The sequence below is a fragment of the Pteronotus mesoamericanus genome, unplaced genomic scaffold, assembly GCF_021234165.1.
Source record: "Pteronotus mesoamericanus isolate MK-2021 breed Mesoamerican mustached bat unplaced genomic scaffold, CSHL_Meso_final scaffold_1066, whole genome shotgun sequence".
Taxonomy (NCBI): domain Eukaryota; kingdom Metazoa; phylum Chordata; class Mammalia; order Chiroptera; family Mormoopidae; genus Pteronotus; species Pteronotus mesoamericanus.
This window is the reverse complement of record NW_026555299.1, coordinates 2,863,955-2,881,641: the sequence shown is the minus strand read 5'-3', so window position 1 is coordinate 2,881,641 and position 17,687 is coordinate 2,863,955. Positions and strand designations below refer to the sequence as shown.

The window sequence follows — 17,687 nt, the reverse complement described above, 5'->3', positions numbered from 1 at the left end:
TCACCTGGGTATAAAGAATAAAAAAGTCACACACAGTCTGTTAGTTACTATTGAGTACAATATCAGTCCTTTTTAATACGATGAAGAAAGTGTTCTTTAAGCTCCCTAATATATAGAGCATCTCAGATACTGGGCAGACAGGAGAGAACAAAGAACTGTCTTCTGGAAGTGGAGCCAGGCCCGAGTCCTAGACAGGCGGACAGCAAGCATTTCCTGGGGGTGGGGCAGACGCACGGGCAGACGCTGGGGGAAGGGGACAGCGATGGGACTGCCAGGGCTGAGGAAGGGAGACCGAGCGGAGGGTCTGCATGAATGGGGCTTCTGGGAAGTCCCTGCGCCTGTCATCTGGTAGAAGTGGCCATCCTGCCGCCGAGCAGCTGAGGGGGCCCCGTAATGGCTTAACTGTGGCTTCCTAAGATATCTGGCTGCAGCGTACGGCAGGCTGGGGAAGGGGCCTAATGACACCGTGAAGTCACTGCTGTGATCTTGGCAGCTCTTCGGAGCTGACTTTAAAATATGGTTCATCTTAATGGGCAGGGCCCAAGAGGGAGGGAGAGTGGGCTGGCGCAGGGGGCGTGGCCCAGGTCTGGTGGCCTGAACCAGCAGCAGTGCGTCAGCCTCAGCACAGAGGGGACTGTCCACTCCTCGAACTCCAGGCCCTCGGCCCAGTTGGGGGTCTCTTTCTGAGGTAAATCCACATCCTCCTTCGGCTCCTGCCTTGAACCAGCCCCTAACACAGCACGTTTTCCCCGGAGGTCTCACCCAAGCCCTTCTCACCCTAATGAGGCAGTGGAAGCAGCCGGCGAGGGAGCCCCAGCACTGCCATCTCCGCCGGACTGTCATCCTGGTCATCTGGGGTCCCCAGGGGAATGCCAGTGCCTGGAGGGCTGGAAGCGTGTGAAGGTCATAGTGACCACCTGACCCGTTATCACCTCAGCTATGAGAACAGGATGGGGCGTCCCATTTCCTTCATGGCCCTTGTGAAGTCTGTTAATAGTAATTATGAAGTTACTGGGAATTCCCAGTCCTCCTAATTAGTGTTAATAGGGGCTGGGTGAGTTAGTCATGGGAAAATAGATGCCTTTGTGCTCTCCAAATTAGACCACTGCGTTCCGCCTTGAGATGCGATACAGCCGCGTTCCCGTCTCGCCTCCCTCCTCATGGCCTGCAGCCCTGCACCGCGCACATGCCCACCGACCACGCTATTCCCTGGGCGCGCACACATCCACAAACACACATGCGCATACGCACACCCCCAGAAGCACAACAGACTTCAAGTCTTTGTATCCTGGATTAAGACATCATTTTGCAAAGCAAGCACCAAAACCAAACAGCATTTCAGCCACATTCCCAGTTCCCTTTGGCAATATCATTAGCAGACCTCCTCCCCCCATCCCCTCCCACCCCACCCCAGAGACCCCGTGCACCCGCCTCCCCAAATTAGATTGTATTAACAAACCCCTACGTGTTCCAGTTGGCGTGGTGAATGAGCCTGGCTGGGTGAGCAGGGCAATAACGCCCTCCTCTTCCCGCTAACAGGCTGGGGCTCACTTCCCCAGGAGGGAATGAGCCGAGCCCCCTCCCCTTCCCCCGACGGAATAATGAGCTCTGGAGTCTCCACCAAGCCTGCGGAAGCTCCCCGCCATCTGCGCCTGTGGCCATCCTGGAGGAGGTTTCCTCCGGAGCAAGCAGGAGGGAGGGGGTCAAACTCACATTTATTGTGCAGTGCGGGCTCTTGGGCCTGTGCTAGGAACTTCTGCCGAGGCGGGTGCTTTTCCATCTGAGTTGTGAGTCCCCACAGGGCCTGGGGCTTCTCGCTGAACCAGGGGGTACACAACATCTCAGGATGTGTCCTAGTTGATCACTGGTTCTTGAAGATTTGGAAGATAATACCTTATTTTTACATTCAAACAATTGTAGACATATTTTGAAGTAAAACACAAAAAATCAATCAATCAATCAATAAAATATGTACAGTATAGGAGAGGCACAGGCAAGTTTGCTCCTTTCTTCCCTGGGCTGGGTCCCCAGATGTTCAGGAGCTGATAGGATCCCTTCCGGAAGTACTGCGGGAACTAAGTGTGTGAGGTTCTAAGTCATAGCATAATGCTGTGTGTTGTTGGACAAGGCACTACACCTCTCTGATCTTCCGATTCCCTGAAGGACAGGATGGTAATGGTGATAACACCCTCCCAGGGCCAGCTTCACAGGTATGCAACCTGGGCTGTCACACAGGGCCCCGCGCATGGAAGGGCCACACACTTGGTTTAATTATCTGCTGTTGCCGGCTTGAAATTCTTAATAACTTTTAGGTAAGAGGTTCCCTCATTTTTACTGGGATCTGCAAATTATGTAGATGACACTGCATCTTTCAATAAAGTTTTAGCAAGTTTTCAATCAGAAATGTGTGAAAGAGACCCACACAGATACTCATTCCTCCCTCCCTCCCTTCTTTTCTTCCTTCCCAAGCATCCATTGAATACTGTGGCAGGCGCTGTATTAGATGCTGGGATTCATCAATGAACGAGACAAAGTTGCTGCTCCCCTGCATTCAAGGGGAGAGGAGACAAGATAAATAACAGGAAGAAAACATTGTTGGAGATGTGTCAACAACAAGGAGATAGACAGTAACTGGGAAAATGGAGGGGCTGTGGTAGACTCGTAGGGGGTGGAGGTAGGGGAGTCAGGGAAGGTCTTCTTGAGGAATTTGATCGGAGGCCTGAATGAAAGAGGGAATATGCCATGTGGAATCTCTAAAGGAAAAGAGGGTCCCAGACAGCAGAACCAGCATGTGCAAAGGGCCTGAGGTAGGAATGCGCTTATAGCACATGGAAAACACCGGTGTGGCTCAGCTGGCTAGAGTCGGGTGAGAGAGGAGGAGTGGTCAGAGGTGAGCTCAGTGGGGTGGGCTGGGGGCTTGTCATCTGTTGCAAGGGTGTGGCAGGAGTAAATGACAGGAGGTAGAGGACTTCTTCAACCAGAGCTGGATGCCGGCAGTCCCCCTTGGATAGTTGCCTGGAGGCCAGAACATCAGGGCGAGAAGGATGGGGGTATCCCATCATCCTCTGCAAACTCAAGGACAAGTGGCAGCCTCAGGGTTAGGCCCTCTGCCTACCTTTCTGGAGCTTCCAGGTCCTGGGCCTCTGAGGCTCCATCTCAGGCAAGCTGTGCGATCCAGAGGCTGACCCCAAAGGCACCCCAGGCAGTGGCTGTGCCCCAAGCTCCCCAGGTGGCCAATGCGATGTGGCCTCCTTCACAAGTCTTGTGCCCTTGTCCCCTTCTTCCAAACAAACTCCAAGATGCGGGGCATGAATGCGAGGAGGTGGGACAGCCCAGTCAGTGGGGCTGGAAGCTGCCCTGTGCTTGTGGCCAAACAGAGACCCTCACTCCCTGCCGGAGGCCCAAGTGCCGAGCACCACGGCTTCTCCTCTTCTAAGCCATGTAACCTGGGGGCGGATGTCACCGCCCTGAAACCCCACCTCCTCATCTGTAAATGGGGAGATTCTGAGTGATGCTGTGAGGATTAAATGAGAGCGCAGATGAAGCCCCTGGAACGTCTCCCGAACATGGGAGATTATTAACTTCTTGAGACCACTTGGGTGTAGAGGCCCAGCCTGAGGGTCCCCTCTGAGCCACAGGACCTGGCCCCAGAGCCGCTGAGGAGTGAGCTGTGGAGTGAGCACAACGGAACCTTAAGATCGACTCCCCCCCCCCACGATGCTGATGACCTCAGAATCTGTGGTGTGATGGGGGCAGGTCCTTGGAGCCATCATCTCTATAACGAAGGGGTCGTACTTGAGGGCCTTGGTGCCCCTCAAGCCTTGACGTTCTCGAGGTGGGAAAGCGATGGGTTCCTCCCTGAGAGCCTGCCCATCAGGATAGCACCACTCCACCCTGGGTGGGGGCAGCAGGGCCCCTGATTCACCCTGTGGCCCTAGAGGGCCGCCCTGAAAAGGGACTAGCCTGCAGGCCTGGGTCTCCTGGTGTCGCAGGTGGGAGAGGGATAGTGTTAGGCACTTGTTAGGAGCCCAGACTGCCTGCCGGCCCTGCCACGTCTGGCTGACAGTGACTTAACTTCTTTGAGCCTCAGTTTTCACAATTAAAAATGAAGGTAATAATAGCATCTAGCACACACAGTTGTGGGAGTCGGTGAGAGCCGAGGCTGGCACGCGCAGCTCTGTAAAGTGCACCAAGTTCTGGTGAGCCACCTCCGCAGCTTCCTCCCAGGCCCTGGCTCCCCGCCCCAGCCTCCCTGCGAACCTCTGCCGCTGCTGCCGCTGAAGGCCATTCTGCCCGGGGGTCCTCCCGGAGCAGCTGGGCAGCAGTAACCTGGTGATAAGAACAAGGCATTCTGGGAAGAAAGGATTTCTTGGAGCTCACTGATAAAGCCAAACAAAGGATCCTTAAATCCATATTTCAGAGGGAAACATGCCCCTAAACTGGTGTGCTGTAACTGAAAAGTAGCAGAGAACCAGGCAAAAGCCTGGGGCTTTGGAATTCCCACAGGGCAGCTCTGGTCCTGACTTGGCTGCTCCCAAGTCCTTCCGGGCTTAATCCTAGTCTCCTCGTCTCTGAACCAAGGATATCAATACTTCTCAAGGTTGTAGGAAGGCTTCAATGAGATATATGTGAAAGTGTGTATCCCACCCCCCAGAACCCACACGCAAGCTGATGTTCACTGAGCCTGCGCTGTTGTAAGCGCGCCCATCGCCCGTAGCCCATAGCCCGTAGCCCGTTCACCCCCACTGACCAGGGAGCACCGCCTGCCCTAGGGCACACAGCTAGGAGAGGGCTGATACCTTCGGTCCCGTCAGTACCTTAGGTAGTGGGATCCAGGGTCTCTCTCAGGTACCTCTCTTACTGGAACACCTTGGAAAGTCCAATTCGATGTCACTACAGGTGACTTTTTTCCCACAGAACCTCTTCTCCCACAACACTTGCTATTCAGAATCACACCCTGGAAGGGAGAGTCATTTACATTAGCCTCGCTGCTTAGGTCTGCCTGGATGTGACCCAGATCTGCGCAAGTGGCCAGGGCCCTGGTGGCTCTGAAGTCACCTTACAGGGGCTCAGAGATGCTTGCACGAGGTCACAGCACCTAGGGATGGGGTCTGACTGGAGCTCAGGATGGCCTTGTTCTAAAGCCTGCTCCGTACACCCGCCCCTCCCCCAGCGCATGTCCCTGGAAATCCCGACTTTGCCCCATGAACTTGCTGAGTCTTTCCCTTAATTAATTACTGGGCAGCCAGGGGGAAATGAAACACCTGCCAGGCTCTTCCCTTTCCCAGCAAGGAGGCTCCCCAGGACCCCTGTTCTCAGCAGGGCCCCGACAGTCCTGGAGTTGCCTTGGGCAAACCGGCTTTGTACAGCCGTTCGCACACGCAGAGCCTCTAAATTAAATGTGACCACTGCCTGCTGTGGGTCATAGTCCCAGGGCAGGGATTTATGCCCAGGCGTCTGAATGAGGCGTGCTTTAACAGCTGACGTTAGCAGGTAGCCTTCCACCTCTCCAGGAAACGGTCGGAGAGCGTGTGTGAGCGCGCGCGTGCGCGCGTGCGTACGCGTGCACACACATGCACATGTGGGCGTCCAGAGAGGGGAAGGAGAGCGGACGGAGGCAGAGAGACGAGACTCTGAAATGGAGAGGGACGACCTGGTATACAAGGCCCCAGGCAGAGAGAGGGGGACTTGGTCCAGCCCCAAAGCTAGCTGGCTGCTCGTGTATCCTAAACTTGAACCTGGATCCCCAGACCCAAGGGCATTGCATTTTGTTACATTTTACTTCCTCCGGAGCGGAGGGCAGGTACCAGTCTGACTGATTGGGGCCTGGCCCGAAGCTTCCTTCCTTAGCCCTCTTGTCGGCAGCCCCTACCTGGCCACACAGGGGACACCAAGGTGACTGGCACCATTGCTGGCTGTGCTCTGCAGGGCAGCTTAAGTGCATGGGAGGGGCGCGTGGGCTTCACTGCTGTGCTCAGACGTAGCCCTCGCGCGAACCCGGAGATCCGAGGAGCCACCTGCCCTCTGCCCCCAGAGTTCTCAGGGTTTCTGCGGGGCCTTCTTAACTCCCCGCCCCTTTATTCCACGGATGTTTCTTAGATGTGGATGCTACAGATGGAGCTGTAATTGCATTTTTAAATGCTGAGGTCTGCTCATCGCACATTCAGACAACCATTTCCATTACTAAAAGGACAACACCTGAATTCTTTCCACCCATGAATGGAGCCAATGATGCCCAAACGCCTGCTCAGCTTTGGCACTGGGAGCCAGGAAACGGTGGCTCAGGGTCGAGGGTGGACGAGCAGAAGCTCTGGCTGGCTTCCAGGTGATGCTGTGGTCTCATTGGACGTTCGCGCGATCTGTGCGGTCACAGGGTAACACTGAGACTCAGAGGCCACGGCCACACCGGTAGCAAGTGGGAAGACAATTGCACCTCGTTACTCTGGCGCTTTTGGTCACTCTGCTTGATGCCTCCCCAGTGAAGCTCAGGGAGGGTGAGGTGAGGAACTTGCTCAACATCAGACGACTGGTTAGTGGCAGAGCAAGGACTAGACCCTGAGCCCCCGATTCCTACTATTACACTCTTCCAGGGGTTTTCCTGATCTGGAAGTCCATGGTTTGACCCACAAACTCTGGGACGTCTTCGACATCCTCTGAGCCCAGATGCCGCAACTAACTGCCTAGGTTCAAATTCCAGCTTAATAGCTGCGTGACTCTGGGCAAGTTACTTTACTTCACTGTGCTTTGTTTTCCTTGTCTGTAAAATGAGCATAATAATTGGACCCAGTTTACATATTGTTGTGAAAGTTGAGTTAATAGACCCAAAGTGCCTAGAACTGTACCTGGCACACAGTAAGCCCTCTAAGCGTTAACTCTTATCACGGCAAACATCACCATCCTCCTCCCCTCCCAGATCCTGCCACACGGTCCACCAGCCTCCCTGCCCCTTGTTAATTGCTCTTGGACCTCAGCAGAACAGAGAAGAGGGCTTCCCAGGCACAACTGGCTAATCAAAGGGCACGTCCTTGGCTTATACGATGCTCTGCATCGGACGTCAGTCATCTCTCATCCGTGAGAGCCTCAGAGAAGGGACCAAGGCCTGCAGCAGGCAGGCCGGAAAGGGCTGCCCACACACACTGCCACGTGCCAGACTTGGCGATGGCCATGGCCGAAGGGTCTGCCTTTTCCGGCCTCCAGCACCCCTTGTGCAGCAGAGCCCTGCTCTCAAGTTCTTGGCAAAGGATGCAATCCAAGGTGGCTTCTTCCTGAGACCTGACAGGGCAGTGGGGTCAGGCCCTGGCCCTAGCAGGTGACCAGCTCCAGCTCCCCTGGTTCCTTCAGCTCTGCCCTGTGCTGTTCAGATCCTTGCGTGCCCCATGTGGAGCTCTTAGCCTGGCCTCACCAGCTCCCACGAGGCACGGACAGAGCTCCCCTTCCTACAGTTTGAGTTGCAAAGCCTTGCACCCAGGATTTTTGATTGCTGAGGGCACCGCCCATCATCCCCAAGGGCCTCCTCTGACTCCCATGACAACCCTGTTCTATCTTTATCCCTGTGTTTGCAGTGAAGCCGGTGAGACTCAGAGGGGTGCCGGGACTTGGCAGAAGCTGCACAGCCTGAACACAGGGCTGGGACCCAGCCGTCTGCATACTCCCTTCTGTAGTCGCTCTCATTCTTCGCCCCCGGCACAACGGGGGGGCGGAGGGGGACGACGCATTCACTTCTAATCCTCTACGTTAGCCCAAGGAGAGTCCCTAAATATTCCTTGAGGTCAGGGATTTGCAAACTTTTTTGTAAATAAAGTTGTATTGGCTCACAGCCATGTCCATTCATTTATGTGCAGTCTGTGGCTGCTTTCTGGAAGAAAGCAGAGCTGAGTCGTCATGGCAGAAACCATATAGCTACAAAGCCTAAAATACGTTTACTATCTAGCCCATAATGGAAAAGGAGTTCCCAACCCTCCTGTAGATGAGGGCTTGGCACATCCTCTCATGTCCCCTTCAAGTTCGCGTCCCTTCCCTTGGCTCCTCCACTCCTGCCCACTGCCCCCAGCCCAAGGGAAGGGCAAGGGTGGGGCGGGGGAGGGGAGACGTCCATTCCATTGTACAGATGCAGAAACCACGAAGCTTTATTTCTTCATATTATTATTTATTATTATTTTGTCAAAAGGCAATCAAAATCTTCTCAAGCTCAGTAAGACCCATACTCGCTCATCCCTGAGGCCCCTGGCGGGATCGCCAGCATCCTTCCTGGCTGGAGTAATGCCGTCTGGTGGGATTGTGGGATCGCTGAGCCGGCCCCTGTGGAGTGATGGAGCGGCTCCTTGTTCCCCTTTGTCCGAGGCCCAGACCTGTCTCCATCTAAGCCCAGGCTTTTCCCTGCCCCGACCCCTGACCCACACCTTCCTTTAGGGATCCTAGAAGCAGCTGGGATCACGTTTTATGGGGAGGAAATAAAACAGGGCTCTCTGACTCCTTCCTGTCCATCTACTCAAGCCCCAGCCTCTGCTTTTCCCTTTGATTAATTTTCTCACAGACTTTTCTCAAAGCCAGGTGGAGCACTCTGTCACGGTGCCTCCGCTTTTCTGTTGTTTGCCCTCCATAACTTGAGCTTTAAATACCTGTAGTCATTCCTCCCTAATTCGGACCAGGTGGCCAGAATCAATTGCTGTTGCCCTGGAAAGACCTGGTGTCACTGATATTTATTGCCAAGCAAATGTAACCATGAACATGAGGTTGTGGGGTGGAGGGGGCACTTGGTTTCTGCTCCAGTGACAGTCCCTGGGCTCTGGGGGTTTCATGGGGAGCCCTTACCATTCTGCCCTCCACATAGGAAACCTACTGTCTCTGGTGGGGAAGCTTCAGGAGGACTCAGGAACACCCCGCTCTGAGAGGCCACCCATCCATGCCACACGGAAGCATCACGCAGGCAGGAGGGAAGTGAGTCAGGACCAGTGAAGTCCTCTCACTAAACACAGACAGGCTGAGGTCCAAGGAAGTTCATTGCCCAGAGGAACGGACAAAGTGAAATTGATAAGATATTGACAGCAACCAGGCATTACTGAAGGAGCCCGAAAATCAGCAGCAAAAACAGGGGACAGCAACTGGGATGACGCCCACCTCATACAGCAGCTGTGCCATCTCAGGCAAGTTGCTTAACTTCTCTGCGCCTCACTCCCCATAAATATAATCATCTCTGCCCTGCTTGCCTTGCTGGATCACTGTGAGGATCAAGCAAGAGCATAAAAATAAAAGGGCTTTGGGAGCTGTAAAGCCTCAGAGTATTGATGGAAAGAGTTGCATTGTAATGTAAAGCAGAAGGCGCTTCCCTTGAGGTTGTACCTGTGTGCGTGGCTGTATCGGTCTGGGTTTATATTCATATATGTCTGTGTATATCTGTACATTGTCCGTGTGCACGGATCTGTCTGTCTGTCTGTGTGCATCTGCATAGCAGTGGCTGTATTGCTCTCAGTACGGGTTTTTCTGTGTGGGTCTTGTGTACAGAGCAAGTAACTGAAGCCAGACCTTGAGGTGACTCATCTTTATAGCTATTTGCTGGAAGAATTTCCTCTTGCCACCCTGTCCAACTCGGGAGGACATGCACAAAGCACTGGGGTAAAAAAGACTTTAAATTTGATCGGTTGATTGATTATTTGTTGTTGTTGTTAACACCTTTCTAAATTTGGGCTGCGAAGAGCTGGAGGAAGAGCTCCTGCTCAGGGCAACGGCTCTGTGGACTGCGGGGCCGACTCCAGGCACCCGGCTCGCTGTGCCTCCGGTGCGCGGCTTCCCGTTTTGGGGCTTCGGTTTCCACATCGGGACGTGGGGTAACAGAGCCGACCTCACAAGGCCGCTGTGAGGGTTCAGTGGATTAGCCCTTAGCCCAGCGTCTGGCCTGCAGAAAGGAATTCCTACATGCTAGCCATTATTGTTAGTAGCTACAGGCGTTGTTTCTGGCACTGACTCCTGATGTAGCAGAAAGAACACTGACTTTGGGGCCACAACACCTTGGGTTCATGTTTGCTATTCAATGTCCGTGTGGTCTTGGGCAAGTCACTTCACCCCCCTAATCCCAGTTTTCTCATCCTGTATGATCTGATCTTACAGGATAAGTGTAGCAACAGAAGCCAGGAGCCCTGGGCACCCTCTTCTGCATGGTGGGGACGTGGGGTGGGGGCTGCTCTGGCAGGAGTTTCCAGGCTCCCCCCACCCCCTCACCCCAGCTCAGACCTGTGACCTTTCCCACCCAGTTCCCAGGCCCCCTTAATACCCATGAAGCCATTAAATATTTAAATCCAGGCTGTGTAGCAGCCAAGTCTCCCCAGCAACAACTCTGAATATTTTGGGATAGACCACCAAGTTTTTCAAAGGGCCTCTTGCAGCTCCAGGCTGAGAGCGCGCTTGCTTGCCGGAAGGGCAGGCTGGGGCTCCCGCTCTACACTGAGGCCTAGATACGCGGTTGTCTGTGGGAAACAGGCACAGGGCTCGTGGCTGAGAGATGGCAGTCTTCGCCCGAAGCTTTCAGAATCTGGACTCGACCCCAGGACTCATGTGTGCCAGTTCCTTCTCTTTACCACTTGCTCGTGCCCCGTGGGCACGTTGTTTAATAGCCTGTCAGCCAGCAGCTTCCAAGCACTTAGCGGCAGTGTGCCTTCTGGGGTCTGACCCCCAGTGCTGGGCCACCATGGAAGCTTACTCACGGTCTCTGAGCCTCAGTAACCTGAGGATTATTAACCCTTTGCAGATGGTACTGGAGCCATGTTCAGCATGGTTCCTGGCATGCGTGAAGCAGGAGCAGGGACTATATTGATAATATTCTGTCCAGTACCCCCTTATGCCCTGAGGGGACTCAGAGGAAGTGGGAGACACAGCCCTAGCCACCAAATGCTTCTATCTGGTGGGGAAGGTTTGACAGCAATGACGCATTCAGAGGACACATCCCTGCCCCCTCTGCAGTCCTGGGAGGCTGAGTCGGCCTCCTTTCCTGTATCCCTGATGCCCGTGCCATCTCCTAGAACCCGAGCATCCTCACCACAACTCCGGAGGGCCTCCCGGGCGTGCCTGCCTGCATCTGTCTTCCCTGGGCGCTGGAAGCCCCGCCGTTGTACTTGGAGTGTCCGCTTGTGTCTGTCTTACACCTGCCTTTCCCCAGGTCCCCAGGTCGGCAGTCAGGGAAGCTTCCCTTCAGGGCTCGGCAGGGGCAAAGGACAGCACAGGGTCAGCCTCAGGAGGCGGGAGGGTGTCCTCCCTCACCCTCCTGGTCCCTTCCAGCCCTGGAACTCAGCCCCTCCTCCTGCTTCAGCTACGCTTCACGGTTTGGCCCCGCACCAGGCTTGGACTTGTTCTGAGACCAGTTCCTGTTCCGGACACACACAGTGACCTTTCACCCTTCTTGCTCATGCCCACGTTTAAACTGCCAAGGTTGCCCTGCCTTCAGCACCTAGATCATGGCAAGTAAAGTCCCTGCGAGAAGATGCAGAACCTTCATTCCCAGGGGCCTTTGCAATGGGGCCGTCTCAGTTCAAAGGCAGGAACACAGACTCATTGCCTGTGTCTGGGATGAGCACCTTCTGTGGCTCGAGTCCAGCCCAGGTCCCTGTGGGGGACGGGAGCCATGGACAGTGGTCACTTTGGGGATCAGCAGACCCAAAGTCCCTGAGGCCACACCTCTGAAAGACAGCCAGCGCAGAAAGATGAGGAATCCTGCTTTGTCGAAGCAGTTCTTCCAATCTACTGTGTTCCTTCAGGCCAGGGATTTCATTTCTCTGAGCCTCTGTTTCCTCACTTGTAAAGCAGCAGTGCCCGGCTCCTGGGGTGGTTGGGAAGATTTGATGAGGTAACATATGTAAAGTGCTTTCAGACGTCAAAATAAATTAAGGCGGCAGTCTTCAGTGATCCCCTTGAGCGGTGAGACACGCAGCAGGCTTAAAGTCAGGAGCTCCCGGTTCCAGCCCTGCTGTGTGACTTTGGACAAGACCCTGCTACTCTCTGGGCCTCAGCATCCCCAGTGCGAGGAGGGCATTGGAGTTACCTCTTACTAAGGCACTTTCTTCTTTGATGACTGTCCGATAGAAGTCAGCCTTGGGAGTTCTGGGTGGGGTAGAGGAAAGGGCCTGTGGCAGGGGCCGAGGGCCCACGTACCGGCTCAGTTCACAGACCGGAAACATGTCCTTCCCAGACACTGCGATGCTGTCTGCCCACTGGATGTTCAGAATTCAGTGAGTCTGGGGAGCAGAGGAGGCTGTCATTGAGGATCCCATTGCATCCAAAAAGGCAGGTTGCCTGGTACCATTAACCCTCAAGATGCCGCTCCCAGGAGCCTAATTAGACGTTATCCCCCACTCAGCTGTGTCCACGTCCCCCTTGTTTGCGCCACTGCCAGGCACGCCAGGATGTAGGGCCAGTTGCTTCTTTACCGGACCGTCTGTCTCCGGGATGAGGCCCCGCGCTGGAGGGTGAGGCTAGACGCAGGCACAGCCAGAGACCGACTAGTCCTCCCCGCTCATCCTTGAACCTGATGGCAAGAATCATTGTCTTCCCCATCCTGATGAAGGAAAACACGGGTCTTAGAGTCAGGCTGACCTGGGAGTCAGTTGTGGCTCTGAGACCTTTCTAGCTCGTTGGAGACTCACCCCGTATTTTGCTGTGTATAATGTGCACTTTTTGCCCAGATTTTTGAGGGGAAAACAAGAATGCAAATTATACATGGGAATTAGTACTAAAACGTGGGTGCATGTTATACACAGCAAAATACAGTAGTTTCCTCATCTGTAAAAGGGAACAAAGATAATATCTATTTTGCAGAACTTTTTGGAGGATCAAGTAAGATAGTCACAGGTGACCGCCCATGGCACAATGCGTTATCATTGGGGCCCAGTGAATGTTGGTCCTGCCCTAACCTCCCCACACATGGGCTCCCCAGCTTCCAGTCTCCCCCTTGGGTGCTTGTTTCTCTCTCTCGCTGGGCATGGCCAGAGCACTTGGTCGATGTGGCTGTTAAGAGTCCTCTCCAAGTACCAGGTTACTGATTCTCACTGGACCTGAGTGAGTCCTTGGCCTCCATGCCTTGGACCAAGCCCAGGGCTGGCACTAGTAGGTGTCTTGCACACACAGGAAGGAAGGAACTGGACGTGCAGCTGCTAACGTGCTTTCACCTACGTCGTCTTCACGTCTCTCAGTGACCCTGGGAGTTAGATTGAGAATCCCCATGGCACGGATGAGGAAACGTAGGCTCCGAAGCTGGAGAGAGTGACCCAGGTCTCATAGCTTGTCAGGGCAGACCCCGTGCTGGTTGGAGCCCAGGATTTTGGAGGCGAGGCCGTTCCTGCACCACAGCGCCCTCACCTGGCAGGGGCGCATGCAGCACATTTCTCACTCAACAGCAGTCCAGACGTTCATTTGATACATTTGCTTCCTCTGACAGGGGCTTCTCCCATCGCTCATGCCCACCTGCCTCCTTTTCTCTGTCTCCAAAAAGCATACCCAGGGGCTGGGGGCAGTGAAAGTAAAAGGAATGATTTATGAACTGAGCTGTTCTTCTTAATCAGAGAACCCCTCCGGGGCCCGCTTCGTGCAGATGGGATTGAGGCGCCATCTGGGGCAGTGGGAGGGGCAAGATTAATAAAGCTGTCTGGCCCTTGCAGGGGCCGGCGGCGGAGAACCCTGAGGCGCTGCGTGACCTCGCCCGTCTCTGCCCCTCTCCGGGCCCCGGGGCTCCCATCTGTCGAGGGATGGCGGGATCGGGTCATCCCCCAGAGACCACTCACTAGCTGGCACGAGGGAGGACACTAGCTGGCTCCCTGGGACTCTGCTTTTCTGCCTGATTCAGGGCAGAGCAGCACGGGGCTGGAGACTTTCGGGACCGAGGCAGGACACTCGCTCTTTCTGGTGTCCTCTCCCTGGTACCACATCCGTGGACCGGTGTTTTATCAGGAGCTCTGCTTTGGAGTCCAGCAAACTTGGGCCTGAATCATGGCCTTGTCTCACTAACCCTGTGAATAAAGTCAGGCCAGTTCATGACAGTCTCTGAGCCTCAGTTTCCTCGTCTGTAAAATGAGATAATGCGCCCACCTCCTCGGTGAGAGTTATAAAAGAGAATACAGGAGAAATTCTCAGCATAGTCTGGTACATGCTAACTGTTATTTTAGCTTCAGTTATCATAAAACCAAATTCAAGAATTAACTTGAATTTGGGGCCATTTAATGGAAAGATGCTTCTCTTCATCCTGAATAAGCCATATGTCCATGGTTCTCTCCCATGCTCACCTCCATTGATAACGGGTGAATGTGGTATGAGCACCCACTTATTTTCAATATATGATGATGCTAGTCACAACAGCCATCCATGGCAACTGTGTTTTATAAGCTACCAAGTGTGTCCATATTGCGTCACTTCATTTTACGTGTTTTGCCTCCTGAATTCCTATAACCACCTTTAGATTCAAAACTGAGCATCACGGTTTTCAGAGGAGAACCTAGCATCTCAGGGAGGTTAGCGACTTTCTAAAGGTCCCAAGGGGTGTGGCCAAGGCCGGTGCTATCCAGGCTGTGCATAAGCAGCGGTGATGGCGTAAGCGCAGACTTACCTGAACGGGAAGGAGGAGTCTGAACCAGCACCTGAGACCCATCAACCCTCCCCTGCCCCCTACTGTAGCCCAAGCTCCCCCCGGCCTCAGATTTTCCCTGGCACTTGTCCTCTAGCCTAGTGTTTGAGCGGGACCTGGCTGTGGAGTTCCCGGCAAGTGTGGTAGAACAGGACTCTCCGCCTGGGCTGAAACCACACTTTCATTGCCACCACTGGGAGCTGACTCTCTGAAGGGCCCTTCTGGCAAATCCTTACGCGAAGCTAAGGAACCATTTCCAACACCAAATTCCTCTCTCTGGCGGGGGTGAGGGGGCAGGGTTCCTGAGGAGGAGGTTTGATGAACAGGGCCCTGCTAGCATCAAGGTGACATCCAGGTGTGCGGGCCCCCCACGCCCATCGCCTCCTCCAGTTTGTCGGCCACATGCCATAAGGCAGCATAGATGAAGCCGTGCCAGGACTTGCAAGTCTTTTGAAGATGTGGTTTCCTGTGCAGCCCCAGCAAGGGCACCTAGAGCTGCCATCTGGGCAGAGGCAGGCACCCCATGCAGGCCTCCCTGTACGGAGGGGCCCGGATGCTGCAGGCTTTTCATTAGCCCCAATGGGCCCCGATTAGCAAGGCATTTGCCCGGAGTTTGTGTCTGGAGGGTGGGTTTTCATAAACAGCTTCGTGGATGTGGCTGTTCTTTAATGACTTCCTACAGTAATTGAATATTTTCTCTTATAGGACAAGCTGGGCCAATAAAAGAAATATATAGCAGCCCCTCTGACCAGGAGACTCCGTCCTGCTTACGCCTGAAGAACTGCCCAGGTGACACGTTAGCAGTTGCTTCCCCCTCACTCTGCGCCCCTGTGCCCCACCCCGACACAGCTGCCCCTCTCCCTCAATTCTGTCTCTGTCTGTCCCTCCTCATATCATTTCTTGCTGTCCCTCTCTTTACCTGTCTTGCTCCATCTCCACCCCACTTTCTGACTTGTCCTTGTCTATTCCTCTCATTTGCTGACTCTCTTTTGTCCTCTATCTCTATTTGCTCTTTTCCCACCATCCCTCCTCCCTCCCTCCCTCCCTCCCTTCCTGTGTATTAATTCAGGACCTACCCTATGTCAGCAGTACCCTAGTCACAAGGAACATGGCAGTGAACAAATCAGGTCCATGCCTTTATGAAGCGTACATCCTAACAGACGAACACGTGCGCTGCCAAATTGAATAAGTAAAACATCGAGTTTGCAGTGTTTCCATGGGCACTGGCCTGAGCTTCAAGAAACGAGGTGCCAGCTTCCTTCAGATCCCTCGCTGACTGGTTTTGCAATGTGGCCAAACCCCCTTTCCCTTCCGCAGCCTCAGTTTTCTCATTTCCAAAGTGAGGGTGTTGGGCCAGATCAGTGCTGCCCTGACTTCCTATGACCACAAACTTCTTTCACTGAAGTGCTGATGACGTAAGTTACAGGAGGGCTGGGCCCTAAATCAGCACCCGTACCGACAGTGGCGTCAAACTAAAGTTTCCCGTAAATCCCCTTAAAGCTCTTAAACACCTGGTTTTGTTACACAAGAACCAATCGGTTGCATCTCGGGGGAAAGCATCCGTCTGTAAGCCCAGAACCTTCACTTGCCCAGGGGCGGGGACACTGTGACAGGTAGAGGAGCCTTGAGACCATGAGGTCCAGAGCAGCGAGTGCAGGGCTCCCACCCCTGCTCACCCTGGGACCGACGCCCACGTGGAAGGGCAGCTGGGGCACAGCGCTGAACTGCCCACCTGCACGCTTTCCACCTCACCTGGGGAGCTGAAGTCACACGAAGCCGAGTTCGCCTATGATGCTGACTCCGGCATTTCATCCCTCTGAGCCCCAAGATTCAGAGAATTTATCCACCAAACAACCCTGCCTTTTTACTAAGTCACTTATTAAGTTCAAGTTTCTCCTTGGTTTTTCTTACTGCAAAGTCATACATACCTGGTGACCAGAGCTTCTGAACAACTCAATAAACAGGGTCCCCCACCCTGGGGTGGTTTAATTGCTCTAAAACCCAAGACACTTTGTCTGGCTAGTAGTAAGGAGATGATTACTGAGATATTTGATGTCCTGAAAATAGCTTTAGGATATGGTTACTCTCTGGGAACCCAGTTTGAAAACCATTTCACACACATTCTCCCCACTCAGAAATCCTCTGCACCAGAGTCCTCACCTCTCCTGCCACAGAACTGCAGCTAACGGGTGTCCAGAAGGGCAGGTAGAGGAGCCGCTCGGGGCTGGGCAGCAGGCAGGAAAGAAGGAACAGAGCCACTGCCTGTCAGGCAGGGCATGAAGAGCTCTGCACATACTATCATTTAATCCTCAGTTCGCTCAGTTTGCCAGGGAGGTCGGCACTCCTGGCCGCATTCTTCAGACACTAATGCAAAGGCCCAGAGAGGTTACGTGATTTGTCCTAGGAGGTGGGGGAGCCAGGTCTGGTCTGACTCTGTGGCCCCCACCCACACTGATACTCTCCCTGCGGGGTCCCTGGGGGCTCCCTGGAAAGGGAGAACCTCAGTGGGCCTTTCACCTCTGGTCCCAGGGAGGGCATGCCATTTCCATGTCACTGAGGGACCCCCAGTCTCCTTCATAAGTGCCTTTTGAACATCTTTCTTGAGAAAAAACCAAGACCTTGAACTTCATGGTCTCAGGCATCTTCTCAGCTCACTTTCCAGAGATTGTCTATGTTCCCGTCCCCTTAAGAAGTAAATGAAGGAAGTGTGTAGTGATGCTAACTTCCAAAAGGCTCTGGGTGGGCGGAGCTAAGAGCCAGATCCACGTAAGGGTTGGAGAGTCCATGTGTCTGTCACTCTTGTCTGGCCAATTGGCTGTAGATGCGTGTCCCCGTGATGAGAAGCCCTTTGTGGGGGGTGGGGCAGGCAGGCCTGGGTCTTTTGACCATCCTGACAATAGATCATGGCTCAAGAGACTCTTTCCTCTGGACCTTGGGGAATAAATTGGTAATAGGAGGTGTGAAGACAGGCCTGAATTTTGGAAAATGGATGAATGGGGCAAGGAATTAGCATTCACTAAAAATGGTGAGTAAGAGTTGTGGCTCCAGATTAAGACAGACGTAGGTTCAAATCCTGCCTTAGGCATTT

General features: G+C 53.9%; 1 protein-coding gene across 2 annotated transcripts in view; it reads left to right on the top strand.

The window, feature by feature from the left end:
- The window catches only part of TSPAN18 (tetraspanin 18), a 168,058-nt gene that overhangs the window by 129,339 nt on the left and 21,032 nt on the right, over positions 1 to 17,687 (top strand). For both annotated transcript variants that reach the window (XM_054587117.1, XM_054587116.1), the window contains one exon: positions 15,305 to 15,388. The gene's annotated coding sequence lies outside the window, so the exon portion shown is untranslated. The remainder of the gene's footprint in view (positions 1 to 15,304; positions 15,389 to 17,687) is intronic.